Source organism: Ptychodera flava, chromosome 7 (genome assembly GCF_041260155.1).
Source record: "Ptychodera flava strain L36383 chromosome 7, AS_Pfla_20210202, whole genome shotgun sequence".
In the NCBI taxonomy this organism is placed as follows: domain Eukaryota; kingdom Metazoa; phylum Hemichordata; class Enteropneusta; family Ptychoderidae; genus Ptychodera; species Ptychodera flava.
Genome location: NC_091934.1, coordinates 29,608,903 through 29,636,182, shown reverse-complemented (window position 1 = coordinate 29,636,182; position 27,280 = coordinate 29,608,903). Strand labels below are relative to the sequence as shown.

At 38.2% G+C, this 27,280-nt stretch overlaps 1 long non-coding RNA gene across 1 annotated transcript in view; it reads right to left on the bottom strand.

Annotated features, from left to right (window-relative positions):
• LOC139136191 (uncharacterized) overlaps positions 1-24,119 on the bottom strand; it is a 44,573-nt gene extending 20,454 nt beyond the window's left edge. Inside the window, exon 1 of the long non-coding RNA XR_011553144.1 lies at positions 23,983-24,119. This is a non-coding gene — a long non-coding RNA (uncharacterized lncRNA). The remainder of the gene's footprint in view (positions 1-23,982) is intronic.
• Positions 24,120-27,280: the final 3,161 nt, after the last annotated feature.

Here is a 27,280-nt window from a genome sequence, read left to right as displayed (position 1 = left end):
CCGCAATTTGACCCGTCGACCCGCAAAATAACGATACTGTACCTAGGGATAACTGTGTAGTACTGTACATGTAGTCAAGATTTATCGCTTCTAAAACCCAAATTAGTGGGGTAATCTAAAGAAATCTTCACAAAATGTCACAGATTCACATTGCAAAATATAATCGCTACATTGAAACAAGAAAAATACCAACTGTTTTCTGTCAAAGGCTAAAAACGAAGTCATATTACTACTTCCGGTTTGGAAATCGAGGGGGCTGCCATATTGAAAATACCACAAAGTGCCCGTATGAGAGAGTACCAGAATCTTCGATCGAAGCGGCACTGCGTGTTCAATAACTCCGTCAATAAATACGTGACCTGTTCAAAATTTCTCATTTTTCTAGCAAAAATTCAAAAGAAATAATGATAAACTGCGTACTAGAGGACGTTTCACTGAGAGTTGGTCGGGTTAGGTCTCGGAAAAATCGCTCTCAATTTTTTGTCTCGGATTTGGTCATATACACTGCCCTATGTTGGTGAAGAACCTTATATCGCGAGAAAGAGCGAGATCTGGGCTTTCAAATGAGTATTCGATGTAAGGGATGTTTTGATTGGCTCACCTTCAAACATGCGTTTCAAAATCGGCGATGTAAATATTAGGTGCCGCCATGTTTCAGATCGCCGTTCCCGGTACCGTTTCTAGCTCAATTTTGCAGTTTATTCAAAAAGTAAGTAGTTCATATAAAGAAATAAAAAACATATGAGAGAATAGCTGCATTTTTAATTTTTAGCCTCATGTATTTTTTTCCACAATTTCTTTCCTGTTATCGATGTTTTTCAATTTTGAACATGACTAAGTCACTGGTGATTGAGTGTCAATTCAGCGCGTCCTGGGCGACCTGCTGGCCTCCCTACTAGCAAGATTGGTGCTTGTTTGGACGAAAGAATTTGTATCAAGTTTGTAACAAATCAGGAATGCGAACTTGTGGCAAGTTTTGATCTTTCGTAAGGGCTATCACCAGCTTCAGTCATCGTCGCAGGCCGACGACGCTCGCCGCTCCATCCAGCTCCGTGCTTACTCAAGCCCACCAAAGTAATCATCTCGCTAATCACGTTAATGGATATCAACCTGCCCTTACAGCTGCCTCAAGCCACCCGACTTGACCACCAGTGGTGGCGCGCGCACATCTGGGACCATCCTACCGATGGCGACGCACCTCACAACAAAAACCCGGGCAATATGGCTGCGCACTTTGCTCAACCCGCCCGGGCAGCTGGCCACAACGCACCTCCACGGCCCCACCACTAGAAGCCAGGCAAACAGGCAAATCTTCTGCAGCAATACCCCCAGCCGACCTGCTACTGCCATATGTCGACCTATCAACACTCAACGCCTTGGCTAACCTCGGTAAGTTCATCGAATTTGGTGGCTTGCACCCTGATGCCTAGCTCCCAACTCAACCCAGGCTACCAAGACACAAGTAGCTTTCGACCCAGACAACCTTGGTGTAGCCACATTCACAACCAAGGTGAAGCGGAAAACTATCGACGACTTTGACCCCTGGTTACAGTGCTTGCTCGTCTTTTTCTCATGTCGAACATTTACTACCCACATTTGGCGATCCCCATGGCCACCTACCTTCGTTTCCTCGCCTTCAAAGCTGCCGCCTACAAGCCGGAGGCCTTGCTCGCGTACGACAAATCCTTCCGCCTGTACGCTGCCCGCTACCCAGACAGGGCCAATTGGAGCAAGCCAAACCCAGACCTCTACCTTTATGAAAGATCAAAATTTGCCACAAGTTTGCATTCCTTGTTTGTTACAAACTTGATACAAATTCTGACATCCAAACAAGCACCAATCTTGCTAGTCAGTTATATACACTTTGATTCAAACATAGGCTAAGTTTGCAGCAAGTATGTGTGGAAAGTGTGATGAACATTGCACCAAGTTTGTACAGAGAATGTAGAGGTCATTTTGTTTTTGTTTGTATTGAGTGTGTACCAAGCTTGTCGATGGTGGGGGGGGGGGGTTCAATATCTGGGGCATGGTATCTGTTGCCTTAGCAACAGCAGACATACTGTTGCCCTGGTAACATTTCAGGGGATTTAGATGATTGTAATTCCTGACAGCGTCTTTTTCAAAGTAATACTCACATAACATGTGGTACATGACATCATCGTGCTGCTAATCCCCATTGTATTGTATACAAATGATTCTTTCTGAACTGGCTTATAAATGTACACTCTTTAGATATGTTTACCTAGTGAGCAGCAGATTCTAAAATTCACCTTAGAGTCATGTATCCAGATGCTTGGTTGAACATCTATGAAAAAGTTGAGAGGATATTACTACATCCAACACGCACTCACCCTACGACACATTCAACTGTACTACACTGTAAAAAGAAAAAAGTTCTCACACAATAAATTTTGTTAACTAAAAAACACAATATATTACTGCAGGGATAGAAATACTTTTTTATTTCTCGTGGCAAAAGTTTGCCACTGGATATAAAATCAGGTGGCAATTATGAAAAATCTGGTGGCAGTTTAACACATCATGTGATTGGTATAATAAACATTTTCTCATTGCCACATACTCTATCTAATCTATAAATTCTTGAAAATATGGTGAGTAACATCACAAAAAATCAACCCATACTGCAGGCCTCGAAATTTGTTTTTCAAACTTACTAACCGTGGACACGTGAATTTCATTTTTACTTGCCCGAGAGGAAAAATTACTTGCCCTAAATTTCTAATAACTGTGCTAGTAATTTGTAACAGAGAGCAAGAGTTTGGCCATATGAAGTGAATTCAAAGAGGGAAAAAACAGATTCAAACATGAACTACATTCTTGTTAAAATGGAGGACTATTACCAAATCTGAAATGTCGCAGAAGAAATGTGAGAATAGATTTGGCCATCTAGAAAACATCCATTTGAATTTGGAGTTTTTCCACAACCTAATCCAAATTAAAATCTTTGCATAAGATTGTGTGATTTACAATGTGCATGGCTGGCTGCTGCTCTTTATTAGTACCAAGCTGAGATCACAAACACTGCTCTGCTAGTGTTTATCTGCCAATGCATATGCACATGTACCATGTGTACATCTGCAACCCTTTTACCTGTTTACATATATGTTTACTCACTGAGCACAGCCTCTTTCAAAGTTTTATTTTGATAAATGTATTCGTCAAGAGAGCAGATTCAAGTTTCATTTTCGTTACTCTTCAGTGCAGATTTGTTTTCTGTAAGTGAGAGCCGATCCCTAACAACCAAGGTCACGTAATTTGAAACTGTCTGCATCTCACGCACTACGTAGCTGCAGTATGTGGCCTCCTTGGTCGACTGAGCCCGTTTTGACTACGATGTAAACTTGTACTTTTTCATCTGGATGTTGATTTACGTTGAACAGTAAGCATTGCCGAGATCCATGGCTTCGAATAAGTTTACATCCATTACCAAGCACATGGTGCAATTACACTATCGCGTGAAGCCGATCAACGACTCATACACTTGCACAAAGAGAACGGCAACCACTGTCAAGAGCATACTACTTACCACTTTACGGCACACATACAAAACAGTGAGTTCATCCGTGTCGTCGGAAAGAACATGTCGCAAAAATCTATTTTTACGACTTTTTGTGTTTTACAACAGCAAGAATGATTATTTTGCGATGTCGGGCAGATTTTCAAGGGTTTTCAGAAAAAATTCTTAGAGTTGAAGGACTTACACTGATTGTAGGCGTGTACAGACCTAATGAAATACGTTTTCAAGCTTGAAATGTCCAGAGCTTAGTTAATTCAACCGCTGGTGCACTTTCCCGTCGGACGGGAAGCATATTGATTTTACTTGCCCGAACGCAAAATTCACTAGCCACGGGCGTCGGGCGATAGGAATTTTTGAGCCCTGTACTGGCTAATGAATTGCAAGTATTTATTGTTATTTAATTCATGCAGGCTGCAGTTTGGCTTTATTTTCAAAATATCACAACATGCTTTTATCTTGTGCAGTATGACTGCATATGCGGCTATCACAGAGGGCAACAACATGTCAAGTGTACAAAAGCTGCTGTCATCGATATGGAGATTAGCCAATCACAAGTGTGGATTCACGCTGTGTTTCATTCATGCCAAATGTCGCAATTAGTTTGGGTTTTTTTTAGCTAATGAGTTTTCCCGCCGTCGACGCATCAGACAATGCGTGTTCCTTCAGTGTTCCTTCATTCAAGCCTTACAGATCGATGACATGATGACCCAAAATTTAGTGGCAGAAAAATACCACCAGAAAAAAATTTTAGTGGCAGATTGACAGTTTTTGGTGGCAAATGCCACCATTGCCACCGATTATTTCGATCACTGTACTGTAGAATAAAACAGTATCTCTACTATAATAAACATACAATCTTTGTACTTTATACATAAAATGAGCTGTAAAATATATTCTTTTTGGCATATATGTACAGTACACTATAATTCAAAACATTCCCTGACAATGAATTTAGATTGAAAAACTGGTAAATTCTGTCTCTTTAAAGAAGATCATACAGATCACAATTTTTTTAAATGTGTACCAAATAGAAACTGAATGGTGAAAAAATATTAAAGTCTCATAGATAGTTAACTATGAAAAACTTATTCAAAAAATTTTGTAATTTTTGTGACATATACTTTTGTTGACGAATAAAATTCACTTTAAACATTTCAAAATACCTTTGCGATGGAATGTACATGGAAAACATGAGTTTTAACTTAATGTTGTATTATTACATGTTCAAATCAAAACACAAAATCATGGAAAAACAATGTCCATAGCTAAAATAAAAAAACTTCCATGGAGTATGTGATGACCTTGACTTAACAGCGATATTTGAACAGACACTTAGTGCTCAGTCCAACTTCAAAAAGCAAACAACTAAACACAACCAAATTCCACATCACTTGGATGATAGATTAGTTCCGCCGAGTCCAAAATATTGCTTCAACCGTAAGATACCGACAACTGTGACGAAAATAACTCTGCCATCATTGTCCAATGCACAGCATGCAGTGGAGTTTCTATCATAAGAACCAATGCAATGATCGATAGGGACAGTCTCACTTCTTGTCATCATGATGTTCTCAATGAACAGTGGTTGGTTTATTGAAACCCTGTTTGAAATAGTCATCTGTGGCATGGAAAGTGTCAGAGCAGCAAACTCTAGCTTGAAACCACCTCACTGAAAACCCGCGGAATTGTCCAAGGCCATTTGAGTGTATAACGGACATCCATGATCCACTGAATGTGTTTAACTTACATGAACTCTCGGTGTCGAACGCAGGCAATGTCCTTCAAACAATTGTACTCCCAAATCTCTTCTTTGTTCCCTTAATCGTCCGATGACAGAAATAATCTACAATTTCTCCCCAAAACGGCGGGTAAAAACGTTGTAAATTTGACAGCTGAAGCAATGCATGACTTGCTATGGTGCAGTGGAGTTCAAATGCTGGTGTGGGCAAAATTAGCCAATCATGTGTCTCTCTTCACGACATGTGATCTTGTAAGGTCGAAGTTCGAATACATAATAGTCTGTGTAACCTGTGACCTCGATGCTCTCATTTATCTGAAACGTCAGTTTCTCGAGAAATGGGAGAGTACATTACTTTTTGACCAACTTGAAATCAATCATTTGAAGTCATTTGGTGTCAGCAGGGATCCATGGTCTTTGGACATGTGTAATAATGCAAATAACGATCATGGTTTATAGCCGTGGCAATGACTTTTCCCTGCTCTGAGCGTACTGGTATGACAGTGTGAATGTGTTTTGGCGGACATATGACAGGTACTTTCAGTGCATTAGGGGACGTTTCCATCTAAAAAACAGTGCATATTCAATGCATATTCACCCCTTGAAATTATGGGTTTGAAGGGGTATGGAGCTTCTAATTAAAGTTATTTGCCATCTCGTAAGCTGTTTGCAATATGTGATTAGAGATAGCGATTAAGTGGTGTACAGGGAAGACATCTCAGCCTTACACACTTCACTCATACAGATAATCGTTCGCCCTGAACTTCTTTGAACATTGTATCCTAATTTCACAGATTAGGACCTATAATATACTACAAGCCATATGTTAGTTCAAATTAATAAAAGTAGGAACAAATTCCGATGTCCTGAAATGATAATACTGTTGTTAAGGTTTACACGAGATTGACTTTGTGCCGCTTCACTGTACAATACCTTGGCATAAAGTAGTACCGGCCAAGCTATTGGTATCTGAAGTTGTTGACTAAGCGTTATGTAATGTCTGATTATATCTGATATAACTACGTTAGATTGCATATTATCAGTGCAGAAAGAGCCCAAAAATGTGTACTGTTTTTTAGATGCAAGTGTCCCGTCATGGGTTACGACTAGTGAATGGAACAAAAAGTCTTTAAATGGAATTCGAGTACCATTTTTGGATCCTAATCATTTAAAATATGTCCAAGGAAATCGTTTGAAAAAATGGCAGCTGAACTACGTTTTAGTTGACTTTTGATGTTTTTCATTCATGATGTTGCAATGGTTTGATATGGAGACGTCGGGTAGCTACCTCCATGATTTGATAAATTTGTCATTCCAAGCGTAACCTAATTCATATGTGTTTAACAACCAAAGTATTTAAATTTTTTTTTGAATAAAAAAGAATTAATTTGTCATTTTGTACAATGAACACAGGGTAGTTCGATCATTGTTTCAATTCTGTGACAAAACAGTGCCACGTGGGACAGCTAAAAAAATCTGAAGTTCGTACCAAACTTGATTTGTATTTCACATATATCTACAAGCTTGGTACAAATGTCACAACTACCATGGTGAAAATCCCATAGTGTGTACCAAACTAGTACAAGCTTGGTGCATATTTCACTTGTTCAATTAAAGTGTGTATCAAATTTGTAACATATATGTACTAATATGTAGCAAGTTTTGATCTTTCGTACGGGTATTTCCAGTACTTCCTAAACCAGCCACACCTCCTGCGTCCTTCCTGCTCCGTCTGTGGCCAACATGGTCATGTGAAGACTGACTGCCCAAACAAACGCAGCAGCGACACCAACCATTCTACTGGGAGAACCTAGCGAACAAGAAACAGTATGACCAACCTCAGGTATGTCGGCTCATGCAAGACCCCTGCATGCCAATATGGCAGGCTACACAAGTGCTCCGTGTGTAACGCGACCGACCATAATGCTCTGCACCACCACCAAAGCACCAAACAAGAGACCCCCCAGCCCTTTCGAGGGAGCGACCATGATTCCACACAGCCGACAACGCCAATCAACCTCACTAAACTCTCAGCTGCCCTGCACGACCACCTGCACAAACAATCCACAGCCAGCCTCATCCACGACCTCACCCATGGTGCTAACATCGGCTTCAGTGGGAACCGCGCACCGCGCTACACTCGCAACGCCAGTCAGCAACGATCGACCCGGATGCCGTCTCCACCGCCATAACAAAAGAACTGCACCTCGGCCACACAATTGGCCCATTCGCCGTGCCACCTCTGCCATGGAATGGCAAGAGAATGGAAAGAGATGTACCCAATATTAGTCGCCGGTTCAATTTGGGGGCATAGCTTCTGCAGTGGCGCCGCCACAACCACTGCCGAAGCCGGCTTACCTGACTGGCTCATAAAGACACTGGGCAGATGGAGGAGTGACGCGTACCAGATCTACATCAAGACACCACGGGAGACCCTTGACGTAGTACTGAAGGTACTCGCGACTGGCTAACAATTTGACGTAGGACTCGGTTCTCGTTGGACAATGCCAATGCTGGAATGGTGCTACACATAAATATAGAGACATGAAACGTTAGGAACAATGAACATATACTCTGAGCCATCTCCCAGTCGTGCATGGTCACACAGGGGGCTGTGTTAGTTACTGCCGCACCGCAGTCATGCATGCCCGCGATTTGGCCATAATTTGTGGGGTAACTGTCATGGGTCTGCCGCGGACGACCTGGAAACACGTTGCCCGATGCATGGTAATATACCCAGAGCCCGGTACCACCATCCAGGCCGCCATGACGCCCCGTCACCCCTGCCATGGCAGTACATGCATATAACCCCGGATTTCGGCCAAACACTTGTCTCCGTGTTGTTCCCTTGCATTAACAATATTATCAGCTAGAAATTCAGGGGCCGATTTGAGCTAAAAGCCAAATGAGGTCACAGTGTTTTATCACAAGGTAAGCCAAGGTAAGTTGTTTGGCATATCTAACAATATTTCTATCAGTGTGTTAGTAAGGCTCATGTTCCTTCCATAAAGCGTAGTGAAATGGCTGGAGTAGAGCTTTTCAACACAATGTTTTTATGTGACAGCTATTTCATTTGTCAACAAATTACAGATAAGACATACATGTACAATGCTGAAAAAATGAGGAAAATATCCAGAGTGAAGATTTAGTATCTATATATACCTCCGATGTAATATAGAAGTTACAAACGTGTTCAGTTTTCATACAAAAGATTAATTGGCTTTGCTTATGTAAGCTCCCGATGGTGTGTTTACGGTCATCTTTTAGTGTGTGTCTTTTATTATTCCTTATTTGAATAAAATGGAAACCCATTCCGTAATACTTAATAAGCATTGGACAGATTGATAAACAACATATTACCTAGACTATATGAAGTAGAATATACGGATAGTTTTCAATCGGATTCGAACCCACAACATACGGCGGCCTTTTAGGTTCATTCAAGGTGAGGCTTGCAACCTCCATTAATGTAATAATCTCAATAAATGCTATATTAACCACAATTGTAAATAAAATCAACCACAACGGTAATAAAACAGTCAACCATTAATGTAACAGCCCGCAACCACAAATGTAATGAACAAGTTTACAATAAATGTTAGAAAACTCAATCATAGATGTAATAAATTTTAACTTGTATGTCATGATCATTTGTTTATCAGTTAATAACGTACTTTAACAAGACTTGTGTAATGTTATCGCATACTTTCCAGAAACTAAGTTCCTTCTGAGACAGAGAATAGAATACTTTGAGAACACTATCAGAAAACAGCGAGGTACTGATAAAGGAAGTGGAAGAGCAGTTGAAGACGGTTTGTGAACCAGTGATTCACACAAAGTTTCAAAAGGACAACTCAGAGCAGGAAATATGCAACCTTATAGCAGAAACTTACGACATAAAACATGTTGGCAAGAACGTGTATCTATATTTCAATCTAGTAAACATGATACGAACACTACCTAGAAGAACACAGAAGAAAATAGCAGTGAAGGAACAAACTTCAAGTGGGACAACAAGGGAATACAGGAATCTATCAATTATTCCACAAAATTTATCCAGTGAAAATGAATTTGAGGCGACTGATGAAGAAAGTATGGCAAATTTTGGAAACACAGCATTAAAGGATTGTAGTGTTATACAGTACCGGTATCTCCACTCTGGATTAGAGACTGCACTGACAAAAAGATTACAGCTGCTGTGTCTCGCCGTGGCCAATCAGCGAGGTCTATACACAGAACAGTGAAACATAAAATACAATTTTAAAATAAACACACTAAACACAACAAATAAGATATTAAACATGTGTGGAGTTACTTTCCGTTATCATACATGCTATGGCTGTATTGCCATTCTCCTATTGTTTCAATGGTACTGACATGAACCCGTATTTTAACATGTGAAAATACGAATATTATTTTCACTGTAACCAAACTACCGGTACTTATGGCTATGTGTGCACTTGACTTTCCCCGATATGCATGACCTTCCTTGGTATATATACATATAAAACAGCTGACTGAATAAGACAAATGACAATCCGAAACGTCATTATGATTATGGTCAAAACTTCTTTGTTTGCAGTCAGTTCATGGGCATTGCACTTAGGCACAAGTACAGTTGTACCACAAACATACAAACAAACGCATTGAAATTAGTATCATTTGCCGACACCTGTTATCGTTCACAGCCGGTCCCATACGACGCACTTTTTCCATGTCGTCTATGGTGCTATAGATTAAGATACGGTTGACAGTGCATCATGATAGAACCGCTTTACGACAAGTTTCCTATTGAAGAGTTTAAGTATCTAGGTGGTGAATTACATCGTTTACAGCCATAAATGAGCCACAAAAATCCTACCGCACTGAAAATGCTCACGACAGACAAGGTTGAAGGTGCACATAATATTTCCGAGTTGTACCTGTCAGTGAGATTCACAGCTCATGATCGTGTCTAGTGGCACTGGTGCGGGTTTCAGATACATCGTAAGATCTAGGGAAAGTCAAAGTTTTGTTTAGGTTGTGAAAGGAAGTTTAGTTCTATTTAGGCAAGCCAGGAATGAAAATATACGAGCAGACAAAATAAATACCTTTCAAATGTTCTATTTGTACAGCAACAAAATCACAGACGAGTTACGACACTTCAGCTTACAGTGTACTCACTCCATGTTTTCCCTAATCCGCTCACAAATTCCTTTCTAAGATGGTAAATTTGGCATATTTGACATCTGGGGACATGTATAATTCTTGGAGATAAACTGACTGGTACGGGTGTTACATTCATAGATGTTGCAGAGCTGCTTGCTCTATGCTCTCAGCTGTTCATACTCGACTGAGTTTGAAATCGAAGGCTGGCATGGCGCGAGTATTTTGACCAAATTTTGGCAGCCTCATATATTTCAAACGGGGAAGAGGTTATGTATCAAAACACGAAAACACACCAAATTTACACATCCAGCCTATGTTTACATCCACCATCATTTTAAACTGAAAGTAAATCTTCTTCAGATTGTGAAAACCTTTGTCGACATCGTAATATTAATATTGTTTGTTTTAAAAGTGCTGCATAAACTCTCCTTGAAGTGGAATGGCCCAATAGCGGAATAATATCAAGAAATGATACGTTTGTCATCACTCCTTAGCAACTAACTTTTTATAAGTACCGTACAGCCAGGAGCAAGCGAGGTCGATTTCAGTTGATTTTGTCGCTAATTTTGGAGCGTCCATAGGAAATCAAAGTGAGACTTGAGTGGACACCGTGGGTCATCAGTATGTATTAAGGAGATGGTGCAGTGGCAAAGAATGTGAAATTTCAGAAGAGTACTTTCAGAATGTGCTTTGGAATACAATTCAGAATAACATTCAGATCCTTACAAAAATATCCTATACCAGTCCTATAGGGTAGAGGCATGTAGGGTCTTATAGGACATCAGGCAGTAGTAGTCTTACAGGATTTTGGAACGCAGTCTTACAGGGAACCCTATAGGGAGCCCTATAGGGGGTCTTATAGGGGCCCTATAGGGGGTCTTATAGGGAACCCTATAGTGGTCTTACAGGGAGCCCTATAGGGGGTCTATAGGGAACCCTATAGGGGGTCTTGTAGGGAGCCCTATAGGGTACAGAATATGCTTTACATATTGTTATCATACTTTCTAAGAGATTGAACTCGCACAAGGCAAACAAACTTCTGTAAAAGAGTGCAGAAATTTTGTTAAGTAAGGAATAACTCCTTCTGATTTTGCTATTGGTACCAATGCAATGAATAACTACAAAACTCACAAAAAGTCAGTCAACTTACAAAACAAGTAATTATAAACATGTAGTTTATTTCTAAAGGAATAAAGATTAACAATCAATCAAAACAGAAATCAATGCAACATACAGGGACTACAAAATATAAAGCAACCTACACATATGAATGCAAGGCCTACCTTTGACTTGTCACCTCAGCCAAGTGCATTATTAACTGAATAGATGTGTATCTTAACTCACGTAATTAAGAGGTCAGTTCAGCTGATGCTGCAATGTCGATTCTTACAGTTGTGACATATTAGTGAGCTCCCTTCTCCATAACACTGTTAGAATCTTGGTAATGGACCTTGGATCCTAATGTTCCATGCAATTTGGAGTTGAACTTTAGTACTTTACATTAACAAGAGCCATGCATGTTCACTGGTGCACTGCCTCAAGTGCAAATGAATAATGCGTGGCTGTACTATTATGTAATCAGCCCATTGTAAATGCAGGAAACTATTTACATAACAAAGCAAAGGCACAGGTCAGCTCACTTGACCTTGGATCTAACAAAGAGAGTCTTTGTCTGTGTACAGCCATGACATGTACAAACTGCAAAAGGAATATGGTATGTTCCTGGCATGTGTGTGTAAATAGAAATAGCTTTTGAGACAGGGTATATGAGAATGTGTGAAATTCTACAGACTATTTTTCGTAAGGGAATAATTATAATTATAAACATTACTCAAACATTACTTGTTCAGTTTTACAGTCCTAAAGGTCAGGCAGAATCATCTTGTAGGGTGTCCTATAGGGCACAAATATGAGCCTATAGGACTAGTACGAACCCATAAGACATGACACATAAATCCTACAGGACAGGCGTTGTCCTATAGGACGAGTGCTATAGGATGGAGGTAGCCCTATAGGACTCCTTCAGGGATCCTTGGGTCCTACAGGGATCCTGTAGGACTTTTTTGTAAGGGCGCGACACTCACTATGTGAGATAATATTCTGTATATTCCAGAGGAGTACTTTCAGAATGTGCTTGGAATTAACCACACTTACTAAACTTTTACCATAGTTATGCTATAGGGTAACAAGTCATTGACAATGACATAGTCCCCACTTGTAATAGGAGTATTAGTCTTGATGGGGCAGGGAAATGAGGTCATTAAGAAGTATGACACTGGAATGTATATGTTCAGATCTATGGACACATAGGTCTACGTCATTGTTCCCAATTTGAAACAAGAGGCATGTCTAAGTTATGGTTCTAAATCGGGAAAAAAGATCAGACCTCTAGCTGTATTGGCCAGACAAGAAATACATAATTATGTGCATAATAAATGAGGTACAAGATGTGACATCTTAAGGTCTATTATCCTATCAAAATTGAAGCGTAAAGAACTTGTGGTTACTGAGTTATGCATATATATGCATATTCAAGTTCAAAGGTCATCAAGGTCACGTGACATTTTGCAAATAAAACATTAGTTGCTAATTAATCCATATATGCCAAAATTCAGACCTCTAGCTCTATTGGCTTGCCCACAATTACATATGGGCATAATTAACAAGGTAAAGCATGTGTTGTCATAAGGTCTCCCATCCTACTAAATATAAAGGACATAGCACTTGTGGTTACTTATTTATTGACATAATCTCGTATTTTAGGTAAAAGGTTATAGAGGTCACATGACATTTTGTCAAAAAATTTCTATCCTATAGTCTATCCCTATATACTAAAAATCATATATTTACCTCTATTGGCATGCTCAAAATAAGATATGCACATAATTAATAAGGTACAATATGTGGCATCCTAAGGTGTCCCATCATACCATATATGAAGGGTGTGGCACTTGTGGTTCCTGAGTTATGGACAAATATGTATATTTGAGGTCAAAAGTCACGAGGTCACGTGACATTTTGTCAAAAAAATTGTATTGCTAAGTTATCCCTACATACCAAATATCATACCCTTAGCTCTATGGGCTCGCTCAAAGTTAGATATGTGCATAATTAATGACGAACAATATATGGCGTTATAAGGTGTTCCATCATACCAAATATGAAGGGTGTAGCATAGTGATTACTGAGTTATGGACAAGCATGTATATTTGAGGTCAAAGGTCACCAAGGTCACATGACATTTTGTAAAAAAAATTGTATTGCTAAGTTATCCATATATACCAAAAATCAGACCTCCAGCTCCATTGGCTTGCTCAAAATTAGATATGCGCATAATAAATGAGGTACAATATGTGGCGTCATAGGGTGTCCCATCATACCATATATGAAAGGTTTAGCACTTGTATATTCGAGGTCAAAGGTCACCAAGGTCACGTGACATTTTGTCAAAGCGTCTGAGATATCTGCGTGAACAGATGGACTCACATGGATGGACTAACGGACTGACATGACCCAATCTATGAGCCCCCTGGACTTTATCTGTGGGGACTAAAAACTGTGTCACTGCATCCTTTTTGCAATATGAATACGATGAGAAACTAAATTTTTATTTTTCTTGGCCTTATACATGGGAGTCTATGGGCTGCCTTATACATGGGAGTCTATGGACTGCCTTATACATGGGAGTCTATGGACTGCCTTATACATGGGAGTCTATGGACTGCCTTATACATGGGAGTCTAAGGACTGCCTTATACATGGGAGTCTATGGACTGCCTTATACATGGGAGTCTATGGAGGTGAAAACTAAAAAGTCCTCTAACACGGCCAAATTTGATCGCATTGTGAAACAAATTAACGTGCACCTGTATGAGGTAGAGTACTATCCTTGTACCAAGTTTGAACGAAATCGCTCCAGGCGTCTCTGAGATATCTGCGTGAACGGACGGACGGACGGACGCACGGATGGACGGACGGACGGACGCACAGACATGACCAAACCTATAAGTCCCCCGGACGGTGTCCGTGGGGACTAATTAAGTATGTGTACAGTCACATCAAATTTGGGACAATATTTCTTGGGATATAGCCCTATGGCAAAAAAGTCATAAAATATGCAAATGAGCAATTAATTAATAAGCCACACCCACCAAAATCTAATCAGATCTAAGTCTCATCATGATAATACCAAATCACAAATTGCATGACATTGGACCTAAGGGGTTCTTAAGTTATGAGTGGAACAAACTCTGTCTACGGATGGATGGACAGATGGACAGACGGACGGACAGACGGACGGACGGACGGACGGACGGACAGACTGACACACACACAGACATTGTGGCGACATAGGACACCTTTGGTGCTTCGCACCACGGTGTCCAAAAAGTCATAACCAAAGCATGCATGTATGATAATGGGCTATACCGCGTTGTATTCGAGTGATGTGTCCGCATTTTGACACGTTGTTGTGCAACTTGTCAAAATACGGACACATCACTCAAATACGACGCAGTATTGCCCAAACTTTGTGTAATAACCCTAATTATTACATAGATAAATATATTTGGGGGCTAATTCTTCATTTATGTTTGACAGGTATTACATTTATGGGTGTTTTTTATTACATTTATGGTAACCGTTACTATTTTTTACAATTATGGTTGGTGTTTTTATTACTTTTATGATTATTTGTTTCATGTATGGGCGATTTTTCATTTATGGTGCATTTTATTACAAACATGGTTGATGTTACATTTCTGGAGGTTTTAATAGGCCTTACCGAATTATTGACAATTTTTTAAAGTGACTCAAAATGTGGTCGATGGTAAAACAGTTTCCATAACTGAATTTTGTCAATAATGAACAAAGGCCTAAATTGTAGAAAGTATCAAACAACAGCGCATATACATATACATTTATCGCCCTCTAGTTTGTAACATCAATTTATAAAAAATGGCAACGTACATCTGAATTAATCGAATCAGATACAGATGTCATGAAACTCCGGGGAAACTCCATTTGACACAAATTTTGCGTTGCACCGTTAGCAATACTTGAACTCGACAAACATTCTAAATTGAGATGTTGCCAACACCGTCAGGGGTAATTATCATTTAGGCGGTAGTATCAGTCGATCACAAAAAATTAACTCTGCAAAAGTTGAAACATTGCCCAGAAGGAGTTAGACGAAATCAACACAGTAACACCAGATATGTACTAAGGAAGCTTGCAAAATGATTGGTTCTGAACAGCCAACTGGATGTGAGGTGGTGTCCTGACTAATCGTGAATTCCTCCCCGACAATGTTTCAACTTTCTCAGAGTTGATTTCTTTGTTATTGACTGATATTACCGCCTAGATAATAATTACGCCTGACAGTGTTGGAAACTCCACAATTTTGACTGTATGTCTAGTTCCCGTATTGGCAACACAAACCAATGTATTGATCAGTGTATAAAGAAACAAAATATGTAAAGAAAGCAGTTTACTGTATGACAGAAGGTACTGATCATACTTAACATATTGTGTTTACTGCTTTTGAATTGGGTTATCTTGCTATGTAATATCGCTAAGGAGTATGGCTCTTGATACGTGATTGAAGTAGTACCGTGTTCTTGTGTCACATTCTATATTTGATTGATTACACACGCACTCATATTGTATGCATGAAAAATAGCATCAATGACACTCTGCTCACATTTGGTTGCATGTGCCAAGGCAGAACTTGATGAGTGTATACACGATATTTAACACGCTTCTATGTACCTAATAGCTTCTATATTCATAGTCAAGTGCATTTGAACAAATTTTGATACACCATCCATTGAAGTATGGAATGGTTGGCAACTTGCATCTGTTCATCACATACACTTACACAATACCATGCATCCTAGTACATCATAACAAGTGATAAAATCAGCCATATCAAACTAAACGTGTCCGTTATAATATAAATGCATAAAATTAATGTAGACAATATTGGTCTCTCTACGGTCTATAGTTGCACAATCCAAGACTATTAAAGGTAAGATGTAATAATGGCATTCCTCACCTTTCACTGTTCATGAAGCTGCCACACCTACATGATAATGGAGTGTCCCAAACTGATACCAAGTTAAACAAACATTGCAGTGACATAGACAAATAGGGAAATTTCCAAACACAAACATATAGCAAGAAGCCTGAAGCATCACATATGTACATCTGTTTTAAAGCTAATCTAACCGACTTTCAAAGCATCAAACCAGCGATTTGTGTAGATACCATTACTTAGACAGACAAGCAATTCCATAAATATGCAATATGACACCAGAAAAAAACAAAATCCTTGAAATCAAAGTTGGAACATTTTTTTCACACCAAATTGTCATATTTACATCCACAGTTGTAAGAGTTTGTAACCAATAACCTGACCTTGTTGGCTTAAGCAACAAAGATTACTGACTATACAGATGACACTTATATTGTCCTGCATCTTAAAAATGAAAGACTGGTTGTATACAAGATCTGTACAGCATAACTTCTTTTAGATTCACTCATAGCGACTTCCATTCAACACTTTTTGTACAATGTGGTATGTTAGCTGCCTTGCCAAGATAACATGACCAATGTTTATTCACTAAGTTTTCACTTTTGTTGCTCAGTAGCATTTTAGTAACCTTGACTTCATTTGAACAAATACTAATTTACAGTTGAGCATGTACATGTACATGTATCTACCACAAATACACAGGTAAAATGTGCAGCAATTCTCAATCTTTTGCAATTAGACCAGGGGCGGCTTCAAAAATATCATATTTGGCATTTTAAAAAAAATAAAACATGCAAAACATGGTACCCCAAAACTTCTTTTAAACTCAATATATAGATAGCTCTGTGCTATTTTTTTTGTAAAACAGTGTGTCAGCTGCACAGCAAACTTCTGTCTTCCAATTTGCTCATATTTACTTATACAAATTTCATCAATATTTTGATACATGGTAATCAAATGATCCTTAGAACTTAAAATCCAAATTTGATACCTGGTATCTGATATGTGACTCTCGAAAACAAGACTTTTGACAAAAAGTCGGTAAAAACTTCAAAAATACATATATACAAATTTTATGCTTCTCAATCAAACTATCGCATACATTGTTCCTCCTATCATACGTACCAAATAATAAAGTAATCACTCTCTTATCAATATAAATTGCAGATTATGAAAAATCATGTTTTTTTTTCTCATTCTTTTATCAACGGCTACAAGATTCCATTGGATTATAGATAACCATATAAACATTCGGAAGCTGGCCACATTTAATGTGGAAATTATTCAGTAATGAGCTCCACAAACTTGGTCCACAGAAAGACTGGTGAATGGATGGACATACAGACACAGGGTTCGCAAATAATTGCAAATAAATGTCACGAGCTTTCGCCACGTGTGGCGAAAGCTCGTGACCGGGTGTCGTGTTGGGATCATTGACCCTAGACGTCTTCGAAAGTCATGTCAGTCCTGCGATCCCAGATGGACTGTTTTCCCGAAGGACCAAGAATTTCGACATGCGAGTGTTCATGTGCTCGATCCAAATATGTACTGGATTATTTATGTAGCCTACTATTCGAACAACTAGTCGTTTTTACAAATAAGTCTACGTTATTTTCCACAATCCAAATTTTCCAGCATAAATGCTGCAAGCAATGTTAGAAACATTTCATCACGTACGTCGCATCAAGATGCAAACATGAAGGGTACTGAGTTCACGCCAGCCAGCATAGCAGCACAACGTATTCTGGACAGCGTGAACCATCGTTAATCACACAGGTTCTGTTACTTTTAACGTATCAAAATAATCCTTAGATCGGTCAGATTATCAAAATATTCAGTCATTTAAATATCTAGCCTTTGAACAAAATAATTCGTTGCTCTGTCATACGCGGATTGATGATCGATAGCACAGTTCCTGAGCACGCAACTGACAGACTGAAGTGATGGCGTTGGACTTTGCCAGAGCTAAAATGAGCATGCGCAAAAAAGTTTCAAGATCCTCAGTTTGTATACTCCTGTCCGTGCACGGTTTGGGTAGTTTTGAGATACCAAAAACAATTCAAATGTGTTACGAATGCACAATACGATGCGATGCGGCTTGTGGGCAGCTACGATTGCCAACTACAAATAGTTTATTGATTGTTCTCAGCTGGGAAAGAAGCTAGGTTTAAAATAGCTTCTAATTTATAAAAAAAATACCATCAAGGACAGTGTGCTCACATTCGGTTTGAATTGGTAAATTCAAGAAATAATTAAACCAGAAACAAGAATGACAATGGCAAATAAGGTCTGGAACTTCGGTACTGGAGGTCATCTTTAGGAACATGCATATCAACTTCTATAGCAATGGACAAGCAGATACTACATACATAAGCAAATGTCAACTAAAAAATTAGCCAGCAAAGCTTGACAAAAAGAAAAGGTGGGAGAGTGGGTAAAAATAAAGAGTGGGAAAAAATGTACAAGGATCAGGTAAAAAGTAATGCTACCTCATCAATCTTCTATCCCCTACCCCCTCCTGAATATCAAATGTTCCACCCCTTGGTTAACCACGTTTACATAAGACCAGCTGGTACCGAAATGTATTTACAACTTTTGGATGTTTTAATTAATGCTATGAGTGCTATCATTTGAATGTAAACAGCACTTAAATCAGTTACTTATAGCGAAATGCCTGCCACTGTGGGGGGATTACAACATCTGGAATTATCCTGGATCCAAATTTCTCATGAGTTCTTGTGTGTCTTACATAGAAATTTGAAAATTTTGGTTTGCAATGAAAAATTTATATTAGCTTTGTTTTCTAGATCGAATTTTACTAGAATTGATATTAAATATGACAAAATTATGTTCACAGCCTTCAAAACTCTCTCACAACATATCCTTGGTGTGTGTAGGTCATTTAAGGTCACAAAAGAAAATTACCTAAAATATAAAAATTTGGGGGTTTCCTGACACTTTGAGCTGAAATTTATCTAATAAAATCCCTCAGGACTTTTGTATCAAACTACAAAGCTATCAGAGAAGTAATTTTGAGAATCAGTTTTCTTGACCAAAATGACAAATTTGTCTTAAAAATACAAATTTGTATATTTCAGGACATTTCCACATATCTATTGTCATCTCTGGACATCTGTACACCAAATATAAATGCTGTCTATCAAGGGGCTTTGAAAAGAATATATTTTTAAATATTTTTTGACCAAAAATGACAAAAATTGCCCCAAAACAGTAATATTTCCAATTTTGTCGTAATTTCAACAATTAGAAGGGTAACACCCTTGCAAACATCCAATCCAAATTTGAGAGCAATTAGGCGAGCGGTTTCAGAGAAGAAGAAATTTTACTTAAAATGAGAAAAATAACCAAAAAAAATCAGCAAAAATACAAAATTCAAGATATCTTCACGATATCATTAAACTGATTTTCATCAACCTTAGGAGCCTGTATACCAAATATCAAAGCTATCAGATAAGTAATTTTTGAATAAAAAAATTTTGACCAAAAATTTGGGAAAAAAGCCCCAAAATTACAAATATGAAAATTTCAATTCAATTTGTATACACTTGACTGAGGTCATCCTGAGAAACGTGTATACCAACTCTCAAAGCAATCAGATGAGTGGGTTCAGAGAAAAACATTTTTTGACTAAAAACTGAAAAAAATACCCTTAAAATAATAATATGCAAATTTCATCCCAAATTTTAAAAACCTACTTTAGAATGCCTAAAGGAAGCTGCACACCAAGTTTCAACCCTAGCTGACCAACGGTTACAGAGTTTTAGCAATTTGCAGGGTTTTTCCTTTTTTCCCCTCATTTGCATATTTTGACATGGCAAGTTCATTTGAACAAATTCACATCTCCACCCCTAGGTGCATCTGCACACTAAATACTAAGACAGTAGGTGCTGTAGTTTAGCTGTTTTTGATGTGGACGGACATACATACATACATACATACATACATACATACATACAGACAGACATGCAAATGGCATGCAAATGAACTGATTCAGCTTATACGATTACCTCACATTGGTAACCAAATGTGAGCTAAAAAAGGAAATAAGAAACCACCGAGAAGAGAACAAAGACAGACGAACCACGGTCTAGATTATGGTCGAACAAATTACAGCAAGGTTTTTGTCTGGGCATGAAAGTATTAAATGTGAGACTACTGATGAGTCAGTTGATCATAGATTTTTTGTATTGACGAACTACTCTTTTGATTTTCATTGATTTTGCGAATTTAATTAATTTTCAAAACCTAAGCAATTTTTTAATACCAATAGTTGTCTTTGATACTTTATGGACAATGCTTTGCATAGTCAGGCAATCACTGTAATTATATCCACATCACCAGATAACGGTATATACAGCAGTTTTTAAATCATGTAAAAAATAAAAGGAGGAACAATTATGGCAACTGATAAGACTTTGGTGATTTTTCATGACATGTTGTGCAAGTTTTGTTCCAAGAACTCTATTTGTTATTTGTGTCATAATAAAAGTTAAAAATAAACAGAAGTTTATTTTGTACCTGTCAATAAAGAGGGGTCAATTTATTCACCCAGCTTCAAGTTAAGACCAATTTTTGTTTTACCGTGCTCGTGGTCATTATACATTATTATCTGCAGCTATAAATTGGCAGAAAATGTGCTCAGCGGTTTATTTGTCGAGGAATTAAAGTGTATGTACAACAGCCCTGGCCAAACATGTGGATAATAAAGTACAAACGTTATTGAAAATACGGTTGTGCAATTTGTATGTGAAATTGATTTGTTGGGTGTGGCTAATTAAAATTGCTTGTGGCTAAAAAATTTTTATCATTTTAGCCACACTAAGAGACTGTGGCTACAATGAAAAATTCCTAGCGCCAACACTGCATACACCAGATACACAGAGAAATTTCAACATACAACCATTAACTCGGAAACCCTACACGGAAATGTACATTGTTTCTTCCAGTGCAATGGTGCATTAACTTTATGAATAACTTATAAAACCAATATGTCAAAAGGGCGATGGCACTGAGATCAACTTAAAAATTTTAACTGTGATAAACCTGACTTAGATCTTCAAGTAAGATGCAGTGCATCGTAAATGTGTGCACAAAGACATGGGGGTAGACCATTTGATATCCTGGGGGGGGGGGGTTCCTGAAGATTGATGAGGTAGCACTATTTTCAACCCAATCCACTGTACAGTATTTTATTTCCACTCTCCTACCTTTTCTGTTAGTCAAGCCTTTTCTGGCAGATTCATTTTTCACTGACATTTGCTTGGAATCTATTTTTTTCTGAAAATCTCCAGATCCCCATCAGGATATCAATGGTCCAACCTTTGGTATCAACAATGTTATTTAAAGAGATACAATGACAGGAAGTGTACGAGCTATTTACAACCCTGATAGTTCAAACTTTTTAAAAAAGTTTGGAATATATTTGTTGGAAACCAAACCTGCTAAATCACCTTCAGCTGTGCTTTCTAATGATTCTTTTACCACATTTTAACACCAAATACAGCTTACCATATGAAATGCTCACCAGGTCACTACATTATGTATTCTTAGTTGCTGTAGGTATAAAATCGCCAAAAATCAGAAAATCTTTTCACAAATATTTATTAATTTTGTTCATATCAACACAACCTGAAAAAGTTATTGAATCAATACTGTGGACTATTTCTGTACGTTTTTCCATCTAAAAAACTAGGAAGCTTCATAAAAATGGGAAATAGAAGTCGTTTCTCTGAAAATTTAAAATATGCAACATGGCAGCTGATAGAGCTCCTTTGTGTTATGTAGAGAATAACTTTTTGCGATACGTGTTGATGGAGGAGGAAATCTTTGACAGCCCACTCAGGTCAGCCAGACCAAAATGGCAAATATAGCTGTAAAAATATGTAATTGAGGAAGATATAATTTGAACATATTAATATAATTAAATTAAGATCATACATAGGAAAATTTCTACTCAATATCAAAGCTATTAAAAAAGATTTGTGAGACCAATTTTTTGATCAAAATGGCAAAAATTGCCCAAAAAATACAAAATTGCAGATTTCATTCTGATTTCAATATATCATATTAAGATAAACCCCAGGAACCTGTATACCAAACATCAAATATATCAAATGAACAGTTTTTGAGAAATACATTTGCCCAAAAAATACAAAATTGCAAATTTCATAAGAATTTGAATACATCACATTTTGATCAACCTTATGAACCTGCACACCAAATATCAAGGCATCAGATGAGTAGTTTTTGGAGGAAAAATTTTTTATCGAAAATGGGGAAAATTGCCCCAAAATTACAAATACTAAAGATTCACTAAAATTTTTACAAACTTGACAGAGGTCATCCTGAGGAACATGGATACCAGCTTTCAAAGCAATCGGACAAGCTGTTTCAGAAAAAAAGTTTTTTTACTAAAATCTGAAAAAAAATTACCAAAAATACAAACATTAAATATCATCCTCAGTTGTACACACCTAATTTATGCTTATGGTGTGTACGTGTCTTAACTTCTCAGGTATTGTAGGGCTTGTGATTCCTACACTGATTTTCAACTGAGACACAGCTCATTGGTATCAAAATTACTGAGACAAGGATACACAACAAAAAGACTCGTTAGGACTTTCAAAAAGTTCTACTGTCGATATGACAACATTGTGGCCGAATATGACACCTCGGTCACTAAAATGATTAATGATAACATTCCTAGCTTTGACTTATTACAGTGATTCATATCCTGTATCTTTTCATACAATATTTAGACAATTTTGGGACCAATCCTGACAGGTGTAGCATGCTAGCAGGGTACGCTTACCCATTCCGGACACCTGGTACCACCACTAACAATCAGTGGTTCAGGATGGTCCTACTTAAATTTGTAAATCACAAATGTCCCATTCACCCGGTAATGTATTACCTTGAATGGAAATGATTATTGAACCAGTTTAATGTCATATTAGAATACCTAAAGGAACCTATATACCAAGTTTCAACCAAATTTTACCAACGGTCACTGAGTTTAGCAGTTTGCAGGATTTTTCCTTTTTTACCTCATTTGCATATTTTTGACACTGACATGTTCATTTGAACATTTAATTCACATCTCCACCCCTAGGTGCACCTGTAAACCAAATACTAAGCTGGTAGCTGCTGCGGTTTAGGAGTTTTTGATCTGGACGGACTAACAGACATACATACATACTTACATACATAAATACACACAGACGACATGTAAATGAGATGAAAAATAATGATTCACCTTATACGATTAGCTCTCTTTGGTATACCAAATGAGAGCTAAAATAAAACAAGTCGTTGATGCCATGATAAATCTTATATCCAGAAGATCCAACGTAGAAGTTGATTTACGTTCGAGTAGAGTTTTTACAGAGTTTTATTGCCTTGCAAACCAACCTATGCCCGTGCAATTTATCCACTCTTGCCGTTGATGAAAGGATATCACGAAAAGCCTTATTGCTGATGAAACTATTCTCGTTTAAGACATACCCTGAACGTAATACCTTGCGATAAAGTTATCTGGCCTTCGTGGCCATGGTATTGTCTGGTACTTTAACTTCATGACGTTGCCAGAGGACTGAATTGCAGCTGGTAAGTTGTTGATGATATTGTCTCCACACAAATGATCGACAGCAGGCGTTCCTTCCGAAATCTGCCAAGTCGAGCAAGGAGAAATGACTTTCAGTGTGACAGATGAACCAAAAATTTGAGACGGGACTGTAAGTTTGGAATAACGAAATACATATACTTTATTCTCAAATTAGAGTAACACGTACATAGATATATAATGCTTATACATTCAGATTCTATCATGAATCACAGAGAAAACAAAGGATGACATCAGATGACGCTGCAGCTCTCAAGAACAGATGACATGTCAAAAAGTAATTAGGATTGTATGATCTGTTAATTTGCTTTAGGTCATGAGAGAGAGAAAAATGAAATAAACATAAGTGACACGTTGTTTTTGGGTGATTATGGCTTTGCTATAATCATTGTTAACGTCTGGAGGGACACGGGGAAAGGGTTTAGACCTTGACATGTATGGGTCACCATGCGCCACCTACTCCTACCACTGGCTGGATGCACTTCAGACTTAAAGGCGGAACCTCCCGTTAAAAGGGTGCCAAGCTATGGTGGCGTTCATTCTGTAAGTGGACACCAAACAGGCAACACGTAGGCACACGCTCCAGAAAATGACACTTTTTAGTTTTTTCTGACCGCAAAAACGCTGACAGACTGCCAAGCGGTCAGCACGAAGCTGCTGCCGATCAAACCCTGTGGTTATATTCAAATTCTAACGTGACTGGAAGACGTTTTTTAAGGAAATTGAGCGTGGTGCTGGGGAATAAATGACCGTTGGCAATTTGAACCGACCGTCAATCAAACGGTTACATAAGCTCTATTTGCAGGATTAGCAAAAGGTGACAAAAGATTGAAATCAGTTTGTGTTATTAATGTAATAGAAATCAAACATCGTACTGGCCATATGTTTGGCTGGGAGGAGAACTCCACTAATGCGAGAACCTGGGATTGAAAAGTGCGGCTTTAACCTTATCTACCAACTGCCCTCATTTACCATTATCTAAACAACGTACTTGCGTCACCCTTAATTTCCACGTCATTATCCATGCCCATATCAGTGTAATCAAAGCTATAGATCGTCCATTTCAACTTAGCTGCCACACTCAGTTCACTCCACAAAATTCACCATGCCAATTACCAGATATAACTGAAAATGCTCACATGTTTCATTATATATTGAAGATATGTGTAAATTTGAACCTTTGCCACATGTTGCAACTTCATTGAAATTATTGTGATCAACATAATGAATAATAATCACAGCCAATTAATTCTAAAAGGTCACGAAGTATACAAATATTTAATTAGCTGAAATAAAAATATTAAAGTTATTTGACTGCTCTTACTGTATCACCACTTTATATACCAAGTGTAATTACCATTGGCCAAGTCCTTCAAGCCATATATGCCGAGCTGTGAAAGCTCATTAGATATGCAAATTATAAATTAACTGACATGAAAATGTGAAATGACTTTCGATATTGTTTTTACCTAGTACCTGGTATAATCATCAATGTACATAGCATGTTGCCAACTTTGATCAAGTAAATCCTGGTATATATCCCTAATAAGCAAAGTTCATTAAATATGTAAATTAGGAATTGGCTTAAGTAAAAATGCTTAATGATTGTCAATAATGTTGTATCATGGTATCTGTAATATGTGTAGCAAATTTTGTCAACTTTGGTCAAGTCAATTCAGATATATATCTCTCTAATTAGGAAAGATCATTAAATATGCAAATTAGGAATTCACTGAAGAGAAAATGCTTAATGACTTTCAATAATGTTGTATTATAGTGTCTTTAATGTACATAGCAAGTTTCATCAATTTTGATCAAGTCAATTCAGATAAATATCCCTAATTATAAAAATTCATTTAATATTCAAATTAGATTTTGGCTGAAGTAAAAATGTCTTTTGACTTTCAATAATGTTATATCACAGTATCTTTGATGTATAGGCCTATAGCAAGTTTCAACAACTACGATCAATTTAATTCAGATATATAGCCTAATTGGGAAAGTCATTAAATATGCAAATTCGGAATTGGCTGAAGTAAAAATGCTTAATGACTTTCAAAAATGTTGTATCATAGTGGCTTTAATATATGTAGCAAGTTTCATCAACTTTGGTCCTGTCATTTCAATATATCTCCCTAATTAACAAAGTTCATGAAATATGCAAATTAGGAATTGGCTGAAGTTAAAACGCTTAATGACTTTCAATAATGTTAAATCATAGTATCTTTAATATACATACCAAATTTGGTTAATTTTGATAGAGTCAAGTCAGACATACATCCCTAGTTAGGAAAGTTCATTAATATGCAAATTAGCATTTATCTTTCATGTCACCCTTAATGGTTCCAACTGCTGATATATCTTTGTGTGATCCACATTTGTAGCAAATCTCATCAATTTGTGTGTAGTCGTTTTTAATGTATATCCGTTTTTTCTAAATCATTAATTATGCAAATGAGCAAAAAGTATGCAAGCCACACCAACCAAAAACTAATCAGTTCTTGCCATTTGCTAACTGAATCTATGTACCAGATTTGATTCTGATCTGATCAGCCGTTTTTGAGATATCGGACCAACAGACAGACAGACAGACAGACAGACAGACAGACATCGCTGCAACATATGCTCACGTGTGTAAACATGTGAGCAAAAAACGAAGAAAAGCAGGGGCCGCACCCCGTGCGGCCACCCGTACATCGACAAGGTCGAAGAGATGCCCAGCGCACCTCGACGAACACCTACTAGAGTCAGTACTGACTGAAACCACACCAACCAACCCTGCTGGCGTCGTGCTGATAACCGCCACAGCGGTACCCGACCCAGGCATGTCAGACCACGTCGCCAAACTAATAGAAACCAGCATTGCAAGCGCCATTGATTCAATCCGACACGAACTACGGCAGCCAACTACCAACATAATGGATAATGGCTATCAACCTGCCATTACAGCTGCCCCACCCGACTTGACCACCAGTGGTGGCACTGCGCACATCTGGGACAACCGTACTGATGGCGGCGCACCTCACAACAACAACCCGGGCAATATGGCTGCGCCCTTCGCTCAACCCGCCTGGGCAGCTGTCCACAACGCACCGCCACGGCGCCCACCACCTAGAGCTGGGCCAACGGGCAAATCTTCTGCAGCAATACCCCCAGCCGACCTGCTACTGCCATATGTCG